The sequence below is a fragment of the Lacerta agilis genome, chromosome 8 (genome assembly GCF_009819535.1).
Source record: "Lacerta agilis isolate rLacAgi1 chromosome 8, rLacAgi1.pri, whole genome shotgun sequence".
NCBI lineage: Eukaryota > Metazoa > Chordata > Lepidosauria > Squamata > Lacertidae > Lacerta > Lacerta agilis.
This window is the reverse complement of record NC_046319.1, coordinates 2,272,941-2,285,827: the sequence shown is the minus strand read 5'-3', so window position 1 is coordinate 2,285,827 and position 12,887 is coordinate 2,272,941. Positions and strand designations below refer to the sequence as shown.

The 12,887-nt window shown below is 43.7% G+C and overlaps 1 protein-coding gene across 2 annotated transcripts in view; it reads right to left on the bottom strand.

Moving 5' to 3' along the window:
* Window positions 1-12,887, bottom strand: part of LOC117052238 (small serum protein 2-like) — an 87,649-nt gene that overhangs the window by 72,644 nt on the left and 2,118 nt on the right. The gene's annotated exons all lie outside the window — the stretch shown is intronic.

The window sequence follows — 12,887 nt, the reverse complement described above, 5'->3', positions numbered from 1 at the left end:
TGGATGTTTCTTCCCATCAAACTCATCAACACACCCAGATGGAGTCACATTTGGGTCTATGAAGAAGAAGAAAATCCCTTTTAGTTTTATCTGCAGTTGTGCCCAAAACACCAAATATCAGCAAAGTGCAGCCCCTGAAATCAGTGGTTTATCTTGGACACTGCCACAACATGCACTTATGAATCTGCAATATAATGACTGATAGGGATGGGTGCATCTGTCAGATTTGGTTTGCACCATATCCACATGACAAGCGCATGATATCTGCAGCTGGTTGAGGGAGAGCCAAAATAATGGACACAGGAAACTGGTATTAGGTTGAATTAGGCCACAGCTTTATTGATTGCACGTAACTGTAGGTTTGGCTAAGGCATTGGGCATGCGTCCAGCATCACACAACCCACATGCTACTTGATAGGAACCCAGTGAGGTCAACCCTGTGCTGGGGAGTCACCCCCCACATGGATTGGGTGCTATGACCCTGCACAGGCTGCTTTGGGGAGAGGTGTATTGGCCTATTGGTCCCCCAGTGGACTCCTGCACAGAGTCACCCCTCCTGGACCCCTCTAATGGCGGATCCAGTCCAATGCTTTATCCACCCAATCTGTGACAGTTGCTATGAGGCAAGCAAAAACCTGCAAGCCGGTCAGTTTGCTTGCAAGAGAACATTCCTCCCTGGCCCAAATACGGTGACTGAGTAAACCATAGCAAAGTCCATTCACAAACTCCCCCAATGGGTGTGCCCTACAGACTGGGTGTGTGCGTAGAAAATCCTGTGACAGTCGGCAAAGAGGGTGGCTTGCACCTCTCCGAACTAAGAACGCTTGAGTGTAAATGTCTTTCAAATCAATACTATTTTGATCTGTTGTCGCAGGACCCCTTAAAGGCATGGGGCTCATAGGCCAGTGTCTACGCTGCCTATTTGGTAATCTGGCACTGAGAATTTGGTATTTTGTAAACTACTTAAAAGACTATTTAAAGTACTAAGCGATATATAATTATATTTAAATAAATAAGTGATGAAGTCCTAGATCAAAGGCAGAGCACCTGACTTACATGCGGTCGAATCCTCCACATTTTTAAGGTGGCCTGAGAACTGTCATTAAGAGCCACAATACTGAGTTGGGTCTGACTCTGTATAAAACAGCTTCCTGTATTCCCATACGTCCATGTGCAGAAACTGAAGGATGTCGCTGAAGTGCCTTCCTGAACAGGAGTCGTTGTTCAAGGGAGCACAGCACAGCCACTGGCGGAGGAGGAGGAGTGCGGGGGGGGGGGGTTTGCCATCGCAGCTGCCCTCCCGCCTGCGCTGGGCGCCCCACACCTGCAGGCGGCATGCCCGCCTCTAGGACATGCGCCAGCCCCGCCCCTGCCTGCTCTCCATCCCCTGGTGCCGGAGCATGAAGCTCCGCCACTGAGCACAGCACATATTTTTAATTCTCCATCCACCTTATGATAGGATAGACTCAATCGACACTGTGGTCTTTATTCTGGTTTAACAGGATCCCCCTCCTTAGACAAATTCAACAAAATATTGTTCTGACGGGAAGGTACTTGGGATCTACGGTTCCCAGGATTCTGCACTGGAAGCCATTTAGCTGGTACAATCATGAACTAAGTCTATAGTATGGCTATACCCACAACCTCAGTCTGCCACAACCAGAAACATGTTTGTAGCATGAAATAATGGTGAATGGGCTTTGGCAACATTACCTATTGAGCACATTCCATTGCACAAGGCCAGTGAGAAACAGACGACGATGACGCTCAGCAGGACTTTCTGAAAAAGAAGGACAAAAGGTGTGTGTGTGGGGGGGGAATCACCCAGGAAAGTCTCTGCCCTTCAATTCTGTTTCCTTCATCTTAAAAAATGAAAACGTAAGAAAAACCATACATTTAAAGCACTATGAAAGACATTTCAGTCTCTTTGTAGTTGCATTCACATAGCAGTTCATTTCATTTTTAATATTTTTAAAAATTTAATTGATTTTCCACATTTTGAAACAATTAACACTTATTTTCAATAACATACCTTAATTGACATTGTTTATATAGACTTCCTCAGTTCCCCCCTCATTGGGTCCCTCTTTTAATCCATCTTGAGCAATTTTCATTTTATATCTTAAATCGTATTCCAAACCTTATATATTTTCATCCCTTTATCTTATAGTACACCCCTTAGCCTAGATTACTTCCCAAAAATATCCGTAAATTTAACCATTGCATTTTCTTCTAACAATTTCTTCTAATTCTAATCCCCCTCCCCTGGACTCAGGGACCCCCAGACATTTCAGCAAATTCCATACAGCGATCCTGTTTCAGTCCTTTTTACCCAATTTAAAATATCATAACCCTTATTGCTGCTTATCCCACACCCCCTCTAACCCATCCTGGCATCCACAGCTCCCTCCTTCCCTCCCGCTGCCTCCCCCCCCCCACCTCTCCAACTGCATCAAAGTGTCTGCCGCCAACATTTTCACTTTCCAAACCTTTAACCACCTTCACTTCCCCTGGAACTTGCTCCTTATATAAACCTCTCTCTCTCTCTCTCTCTCTCTCTCTCTCTCTCTCTCTCTCTCTCTCTCTGTCTCTCTCAGAGAGCAACGTTATTCCTTAGTTCTTTTTTCAAGTCCTTCCGTCCTAAACACAAGTCATGTTCCCTCCCTCTCACTGAGGGAACAGTCCGTAGTTCTTTAAAATCCTCCGTCTCCAGGCCAACTGAATGTTCCACATTCTTCTTTTCATATTCTAATGTATCCATTCTTGTTACAATGTCCAAAGAATTCTGTTTTATTCTTTCTATTAGCATTGTCTTCTGTTGTATCCCATTTCTAATTTCCCATAACGGTTCCAAAAATCCCTTTTGAAAGTCAACAGAACCAGGTGTTGTTATGTCTGTAGGCACCTTTCTCGCCTCAAATTTCAAGGGCACAGCCAGGGTTGCAGCACAGGAAATGGCGCCGTCTATCTCACTTTACTTTCAAAAGCAACAATCATAACCAAACTGGTTGCGCAGTTAATATTTCAATTCTTTTTTCTTTCATATATCCCTTTATGCGATAAACATTGGCCGGTCTTGTTATTCCGATATCGTAGATATATTCTCATTACTGTAGGCAGTCCAGAACTTCGATAAGAGATAACCAAATTCCTTCATTTTATAACTTCCAAAATAACTCGCTGATCCCTCCAGGCTCCCGACTCCAGTTCACAGGGGGATTTCCCCCAGTCCGCAGCGAGTTTTTGCAAGTCTAATCTTTGGGAATTTAAAACTTCCTAATCATCTCTCCAGCTTCTGAATTCTCTCGATGGGGGAGACCGACTTCCGTATTTAAATCTCCACCCTTAGCCAATTACTTCTAACTTTAAAGCCAATGTAATCCTTAAATTTATCCACACACTTATCAAACCTTTATTAGGCATTTTACAAGTAAAACCGCGAGAAAGAGAGTCACATACAAAGACCTTAAGATATATGCAAAAAGACGACAGTTGGGTACATATGCCGATTGTGTGTATATATATATATGTTTGTGTGTATGTAATCTGGGATTTCTTCCTGTTAAGCTACTCCTTGGGGCACTGCTGCCAAATACTCGGCTACCCCCGCAGTCACCCTTTGGTCAATGTCAGACAGACAGAATCCAGCGCTTCCACCGTGCTGTGGTTTCAAACCACTCAGGAGGGGGAACAGTACACGTTCACGCAGCCTACTGTACAGTGGGCAATGAAAGAGAATATGCTCTACTATATCCGGGACATTCAGGGAACACCTGCAGTATCTCTTGTTTCTGGGAATGTTCTGGTATCTACCCCTGACAAATGCCGAGGGAAAGACATTCATTTATCCATTTCTTTGGAAGAATTGAGCGCTTAATCCCCTCGGTCTTGCAGCTTTGCGCCGTCAGAGAAAGCGTTGGGTCCGATGTGCCTGGGCCCCAACTCCCTCGCTCTCAGGGGCTCAAAACAGAGCCTTACCGGGGAGGGAGGAGCCCACTTTCGGCACCCGCTGGACTACCATGCCCCCAAAACGCTCGATTTGGGGTTCTTCAGGGGGTCTGCTGCGCTGGAGCGGCTTCCCCCGTCTCTGACACGCTCAGGTCCGCTCCACTGAATGGACCTGCGACTGATGGCGGCTCCGTGATCAACTGGAAGTCCATAGCAGTTTATTTCATTTCCCCCAACATCCCCCCAAATGTTAATTTCCACAGCATATTTGATGTAAATGCCACTTCCAAAAAAATTAATGTCTGTGGGTCTGAACCACTGAGCATCTTGGGCTTGCCGATCAGAAGGTCGCAGTTCGAATCCCGGCGACAGGGTGAGCTCCCGTTGTTCGGTCCCAGCTCCTGCCTACCTAGCAGTTTGAAAGCACATCAAAGTGCAAGTAGATAAATAGGTACTGCTCCGGCGGGAAGGTAAATGGCGTTTCGGTGCGCTGCTCTGGTTCGCCAGAAGCGGCTTAGTCATGCCGGCCACATGACCCGGAAAAACTGTCTGCGGACAAACATCAGCTCCCTTGGCCTGTAATGTGAGATGAGCGCCACAACCCCAGAGTCGTTTGCAAATGGATTTAACTGTCAGGGTTCCTTTACCTTTTTTAATAACACATGTCTAGCAATCATTTCTGTGTTATTTGATAACAGAAAAAATCCATTTCCAGCCCTATTAACCTGGAAAATCATGGGAGGAAATTGATGAGATTTGGAGTGGAATATAAGAACACAATTTTCAGGGGGGAAGAGAAGCATGAGTGAGCATAAAGCATGAGGGAGTGATGACATGGACCAATGAGATCTGTTGTTGTGTTACACCACGGCCATTCGTGTGAATGAAATATAGTCACACATGATCTAGTTAAACTAGGGAACTTGCTCCCCTCCCCCGGGGAGGCAGGGATGGCCACCAGAGGACTGGACAAATTCATGGAGGAGGAGAGGACTTCCATTGACGACCAGTCACTGTTCTGCCTCTGCAGTCAGTCATCTGCCAAAGTTGTGACATTTGCTATGAGACAAGCAAAAGCCAGTGGACCGGCCAATTGATCCGCAGGAAAAATTCCTCCCTGGCTGTGAGAAATATATATAGGTTGTCTTTTCAGATTGCTTTCACAAAATAAAAAATGCTTTTAAAATTATTTATTAAGGTCACAAGGCTATAGGACTATAGAAGCTAGGGCGTAGGTTGCTATTGCTATTTCAAAATAGCTGTGGCTAAACATTCTGTAGGGTGTTGTTTCTTTAGAAATCATGAGGCTAGGGACCTTTTAGTAAGAAAAACAAGTTGTTGCATGTTTCTGAAAAAATTGGGTATCTTTAGCAACCTTATGGTCAGGGGCTTCTGGCAAGAAAAGAAGATGTTGCCATGCTTCGATCATAAGTCAAAAAAAAAGAATCCAAGAACTCTGGCCAGGCGGGAAATTAGTTTTAAAGTCTTCAAACACTTTTATTATTGTAGTATTGAAACAAATTCCAGTTGAAATAAATTCCAGGACAAGGCCCTGTTTCGCTAATTCTTCGTCAGCTGGAATGTTAAGAAATCCTACGTTAGAAATAAATCTTATAATACTTATCAGTGCTCATATACATTATACGCTTTCGTGAAGCCATTAGTCATACAGTTTATACCGAAGAAACTGTATAAATAAGTAAATAGGTACCGCTCTGGCGGGAAGGTAAACGGCGGTTCTGTGCGCTGCTCTAGTTCGCCAGAAGCTGTACGCCGGCTCTGTTGGCCATTAAAGTGAGATGAGCGCCACAACCCCAGAGTCAGACACGACTGGACCTAATGGTCAGGGGTCCCTTTACCTTTACCTTTAAGGGTGGCATTCATACCTGTGGTTTGACAAAGTCAAAGTGCTTAAAGATGATGTTCTTAACCATTATCTAAGGAGGAGTCTGCTGGAGATGAGGAGGAGAAATAAAAAGCTTCTGGAACACACACACACACCCACACACACACACACCCCATGACTATCACCAACAGAGTCCTGTGTGCATAAACATGCAGCCTGAATGGGTTCTATACAGAGATCTATTGAGCTTTCAGGAAAATGCATGTAAGCTTAAAAAGTTCAACAAAACATGAAACTTAGTGAGCAAATAAGATGTACAGATGGTTTCTATCTACAAAGAACTAGCTCAAATGTACAAGAATGTATCAAACAAATGTTGGAAACGCAAGAACTGTGAGGGGTCATTTTATCACATGCGGCGGATCTGAAGGAAGACCAAGGCCTTTTGGGACATGATACATAATGGGGGGGGGGAATGAACTGACCTTTCCCAAGAGGCCAGAATTCTTCCTGCTGGGGATATTAGAAAGCAAAACTCCAAAGAAAGCCTCAGCTGTATTTATGTATGTAAATACAGTGGCAAGGATTCTCAAATCATCCTTCCCAATCTGTGTTGATTCTCGCAATGATGTAGGATTATGGAAGCTCAGGCTTCAAAATCACGTGGGGATCACCCCACATAAGGAGGAAAGGCTCCCCATTGCAAAGGAGCCCAACCCCAATGCACGGGGAGCAATGGGGCCAGTTATAGGGGTTGCACTTGTAGGACCAGGGACAGCTAGACTGTCTCCATTGTCATGGGCACAGCCAGGGAGATGCTAGGGGAGCAACTGCCCCCCAAACCTAACTAACCAATTGCATCACAGATAACTCGGTTTTGCCCCACCCCCAACGAAAAACCTGCCCCTTAAAATAAATCCTGGCTAGGCCCCTGTCCTCTGTACCCCTTGTATGGTTGGAATCGTGGAGGGATGGACATTGGCACAAGCACCTGCAAACTTGCATTGAGGCTAACACCGAGAGACTGAGCATTTTTTAAAAATGGCACAGAATTACCACTTCGAAATAGTCAGAATCTCTGTTGGGGATGTTTGTGACCCCTCCCCCCAAGAAAAAATGAATTCTGCAATCAGAAATGTTAAGCTAGTTAACTTGATTTGTAAAGGTTTTCACAAGCCTACTTCTAAAATCTAGGTTTCATTAAAAAAAACAACTGCAATCCTCTGCAAAGCTCCAAAGAAACCATCAGGAAACCATGAAAGGTCAGCAAGCACAGCAGATAGATGGTCCAAAGGTCAAAGAGGACAGAGAAATGTTCAGGCACCTTCTTCTTTCTCTGCTGATCCCTGTAGATCTGCCTTCCCTCTGCACCCTTTCCAGCATTTTACAAGATCCAATTGCAAGAAACTGTTGGATACACTAGCACATAACACCACAATTTGTTGTAAGCAGCTCAGAGTGGCTGGGACCACCCAGATGGATGGCATATTATTATTATTATTATTATTATTATTATTATTAATATTATTATTACAATTCTGCTTACCATCCTGGCTTTTCAATGAAGAAATTCTTCCAGGCAAGACACAGCTGCTTCTCCAGAGGCTGTTCCTTGCAAGTGACTCCAGGGAATCTGCCTCCCAAATGTATGCAAATATGGGGCCAGAGATGAAGCTGAGGAGACTGCCTCCGTCATGTTGCAGTTCTGGTGTAGTAATGTGTAAAAGAAAAAGAAAAAAGTTAACGAGAAGAAAATGTTTGCTTCAGACTTCAGTTTGTGTTCTTTTTGAAGAATGGCAAACAGAAGCCTCTTGAGGAATATTTGAAACACAGCTTTGAGCAACCGTCTTTAAAACTCCTCCGGCCTATTTGTGGGCAGAGAAAGTGGGATTTCATTGAATTTCTCCAGGGAGAAGAGAAATTGTCCAGCATGTCTTACCATTAGCATAAGTAGGATCACAGCTTCTTTGCTTTCCCTTCCTACGGTTTGCAGGAGGGGCAACTCTGTTGGAAGCCTGGACAAACTTTTGCATCATCCAAAAGTGTTGAGGCCATTTCCCTTCCCCTGCTTGGGCTGCCTGTGGAAGAACTTTCTGAAAAAGTGGGAGACCTAAAAGGTATCATTCCCATTTGCCTTTGTTGCCCACGGAAGGGGCAGGAGACAATTTCTTGTAGGCAGGGGCTTTTTAAAAGCAGGGAGGAGTGGCAGGGCTTGTTTGCCCCCTCCTGGCCAGGTAGCTGCTCTAGCCATAGAGGAGTTTTTGGAAAGGGATATATATGAGAGCCTGTGTGGTGTAGTGGTGAAGAGCGGTAGACTCGTAATCTGGGGAACCGGGTTCGCATCCCTGCTCCTCCACATGCAGCTGCTGGGTGACCTTGGGCTAGTCACACTTCTTTGAAGTCATTCAGCCCCACTCACCTCACAGAGTGTTTGTTGTGGGGGAGGAAGGGAAAGGAGAATGTTAGCCGCTTTGAGACTCCTTTGGGTAGTGATGAAGCGGGATATCAAATCCAAATCCAAACTCTACTCTATGTCGTGCTGGAGGAAGAAATGCGGAATCCACCCACTCGCTGTTCTAATTGTTCAGTTTTGCTGCCAGCCACATGCAGCAGTGGCAGGCAGCTACTTTCCTCCCTTTTTAAAGTGTTTGTTCGGATAGAGAGGAGTGCAGGAATTGCCTGTTGCTTGTGTTGCTGCCTGCCAGCCTTAAATGGCTCAGGATCACAATACCAAGGACTGACTCTCTTCTACTGGGTCAGGGGCTGGACTGAGGAGGAATGGTGGGGACCCCCCTCCTTCTCCTGAACCTTCCTGAGAACAGGAGGGCAGTATAGATTTAGAACAGTGGTTTGCAGAAGGGCATAGTTGAGAGGCTGCAGAGGGCAGAAGCTGGGAAATATTGGGAGAAGAAGAGCAGGAAGAAGCAGCAGCACCAGGGGAGAGACAGCTGACAGACTCAGTGTCCTTGGAAAGGATTCCTGACCAGCCCCCCTTCCAGGGCCAGGTGGGCATTGAGGGTAGTAGAACAGAGAGCTCAGAGGCAGAAAGCTGAAACTACCCGATGCAGGAGTGACGTGGAATAGGGGAGACTTGGAGGGGATGGGACTTGACTTGGAGCAATGCCATTATTTGGGGAGGCAGCATTCCTCTGTCACTCTTTGTGAATTATTGAACATATTGCTTGGTAAGAACTTTCATCGTTTCTCTGCCTCTTGGCTGCCAACGTGGGAGGGATCTGATTCCCCAAAGCAGGACCTTGCAATCATCTTCTGAGGACCTTCTTCATGTGTCTCCTCCCCAAGAGGTCCAGTGGGTGGGAGAGGTGTTCTTCTTTTGTTTTTCTCTTCCTGTTTTTAGTATGTATTTCGTGAATGTATTTTGTATTTTTTTGCTGTCAACCGTCCTGAGATCTTTGGGTGGAGGGCAGTATACAAATATAATAAAAATAAACAAATGAATAAATTTTAAAAGGTGAGTCTCTGACTCTTCTAGGAAGAAAGTTATGAAGTGGGGGTCTTTTTGGAATGGAGGGAGCAGACATGTCAGGGGCTGTTTCCCTCCTCCTTGCTTTGCCAGGCAGCTGCTCTGGCCACGGAGGAGTGGTTTTTTGGTTTTTTGTTTGAAAGTGTGTGTATAGGGTGAGACGGGGCACATTGATACACCAACAATCTTTCAATTTTGAGAAACATTATTCATGTCGTGACATCACTAAAACTTGTCTATACAGGTGTGAGTACAACAGTTGCGACCGCACCACCCACCAGTTAGCTGTTGGTGTTTGACGGGACTAGGTATGTTTTTAGCGTGGCCACCTAAGAAATTACATGAAATGTAAAAGTGTTCCAATGCTGTTGTACGTTGTTTAGTTAAAATTCAAAAATACCAAAGGTAAGTTATTCCACTCAGTAATCAGGATTACACATGGTTTTTAAATAAGTTCAGTGGTTTTATTGATAAGTGTTAGTTTTTTGAAAATGTCCTTTGGGGCTCTTTGATACAATAAGACATTGATATGTATAAAAGTGCCCTGCTAGTGTACAATAGTGCCCCAATATACAAGTTTGCATGAAATCTCTAAACTAGTTATTCTGTTTTCCAGAAGAAGAGGATATAAATTTTGATGTTCCCAGTCCTGAAAATATAAATGTTGGAGATTTCATACTCATTAAATTTGAAAAGAAAAACGTGGCCAAAGTCATCTCTAAATATAATATGACCGATTTTCAAGTGTCGTATCTCAGGAAAAACCCAGGATCTTGTATGTTTGTCTTCCCCACTGTAGAAGCTAAGGCAAGCGTTGATTTCAAGGATGTTGTTTTGCAGTTGCAATTTCCCCAAGGGCACATCTTGAACATCATTCTTTATACTTTTTCTATTGACTTCAGTGGATATAATGTGCAATAGAAACTAAACATTAAGTAATTATCTTGATTATCTTATTTCTTATAAGTATTTTGTTTAAATTACTATTTTTTACTATCTAATGTGAGTTCTTATACTTTAAGTTTTTTTTCAAAGTTTTTTTTAAATGGTTAGGTGTTTGATGAAAGATTAATATAAGTTTTGATGTTTTGTTAAGAAACCTGCCATAAAGTCTATGATATGTGTGAAACACTGTTAGTTTTGATATGTTATTTAGATTTTAAGTAACAAATTGTAAGGCTGATTATGATCTCTCACAATAAAAATGGTTTTTTTCATTAAATTTTTGTAAATAGTTACCATTCTCATAAAATTTACACTTTGTATCAAAGTGCCCCATCCAATGTATCAAAGTGCCCTGTAGGTGGGACAAAATGATACAACCCCCCCTTTTTTTTACTAAAGTCATTATATTCTCGTTATCTTCTAACTATAGTGGTTCTTTTGGTTGCTATTATAATATTGATTAGTTATGTCATGCATAAAGCAAAAAATTATTTGACTCATTTTTGTTACATAAAATATGATACTGAATTTTCCTGCATCAATCTGCCATGCCTCACCCTGTGTAGTGCTGGAGGAAGAAGGGCAGAATCCAGCCACTTGCTAGTTTTGCTTTGCTGCCTGCCAGCCACATGGAGCTGCAGGCAGGCAGCTACTTTTTTTATTTAAAAAGTGTGTGTTGGGATGCGGAGCAGTGCAGGAATTCCCTGTTGCTTGTGTTGCTCCTTGAGGGACTTTTTGAAAATGCAGGGGTGGGTTGGAGGAAGAAATAGGGGGAGCAACCCATGGCTGCTGGGTTTCTTTTCTTTCCTGCTGACATATGAAGCAGGCAGCTACTTGAGAGGTGCCTCACTGGAATATGAGAGAGGGGAGGATATGGCAAAGCTCTTCTTGTTTCTGCTGCCTATGCCTTATAGCAGAGATTGCTGCAAAGCTGTTGCGGGAGGCCACCCAGTTCAGAGGCATCATCGGCCCCATGATCTACTTTTACCTAATTTCCCCCAAGCTGTTGTTGTTGGAGGCATTATTATAATCATTATAACATGTAAATCGTCTCGATCTTTTTCCTGAATCTTCCAAGTCCCCCCCCCCATTTTGTGGGGAAGGGGGTTCCCAGTGTGGAGGCATTCTTATAAACTTTCCCCAGATAATTCTCAAGTTGTCTTGGGAGGCAGTACAAAAGCATCATCAACATCAGCAGCAGCAGCATTGTCTTCGTATTTCCCCATCTAGTTCTCAATTTTTTTTGGGGGGGGGATGTATTTCAGAAGCATATCACCACCTTTTCCTCCTGCCTGGCCCTCAACAGGAATTGTTCCCAAGTTGTTTGGGGAGGGGAATCACAGTGCAAACCCAGAAATATTATTGTTGTTGACTCACACCCCCCCCCCCAATGTCGACATAATCATATTTGTTTAAGTGAAGGAAGAGGGCCCCAAAGAACGATAAATCCACACCTGCACTTACCGGGGAGTTTCCACAACTGAATTCAATTGGACTTACTTCTGAGTAGACTTAATGAGGATGGTAGCCACAGATGGCTTTGTGATGGGCCATTTAGCCACTACATTAATGTTGCCTATTACTCTGGGCGACTCCCAACACACATAAAAACTTAATAAAATGTCAAACATTAATAATAACAATCTGATCCAATACAAAAAGTCACAGTAACTTTAAAATAAACAACTTATATCAAATAAAGCAATATGCAAGAATCCATTAGAATCGAAATAGCTGCTGAGAGCTGAGATAGGCTTGTCTATCACTATCATTATGATACGTACCAAATTCAGCAAGTAGTGATAACAAGCAAAGACAACAGATACACACAGAAATGCACATATGACTGATTTATTCAGATTCTCTTACATGAAAGGAATTTGGGTGGGATTTGTAAAGCTCAGAAACAGGGTTTGGAGGGATCATCCAGTTTATAGAATTCATGTTCGCATGTATTTGGATTTACCACTGCTTTACATCCCCGAATACCGGCAATTAAACCGTACCTAAAAAGAAGAAGAAAAATGTGTAAACTAAGGTTTCCCCGAGTTATGAAGAAGAGGGGTGCTCCTTTCTCCTGCTCGCTTAGGACATGCCAAGAATGATTGGAACTACCCGGCAGAAAAGCAGTTTTGCAAGATGTTTGCTCGATCCACGAAAAAACAAGCCATTAGAAAACATTGCAACCCATGCACAAAATAGGGTGTAGCAAAATATTGGTGCGAAACCAAGAGGCCAGGCAGGAGGGAGACAGCAGGAGATAGGAAGGTGCAGGAAAGAGGAGGGATCCTGTTCCATTGGGTGCATCGGGGTCCCTCTCCCCAGCACCAACTCCTAGGTGGTCTCCGGATGAGAGGATCTGGGACTCAGGGAGATCCTGAGGTCCAAGCCTCCACACAGCGAATGCCTGGTCATCGGATGATTGGAAAGGCACTCTGGACATGCTCAGTGCTTCTTACCAGATCAAATTTCATGACTCTGCTTTCTATAAAGTCTATAAATATCTTAATTAATCAATCAATTCACTGTTTGGCTCAAGGAAATGTAGGCAACAATTTTATGCAGCCTATCTTCAAATGTATAGATTATTTGGGACACCCATCTTCAGCTAATTCCATCCATGAATGTTTATTGAGCAGAAGGTCTTCCGGAGAGCACAGGGCA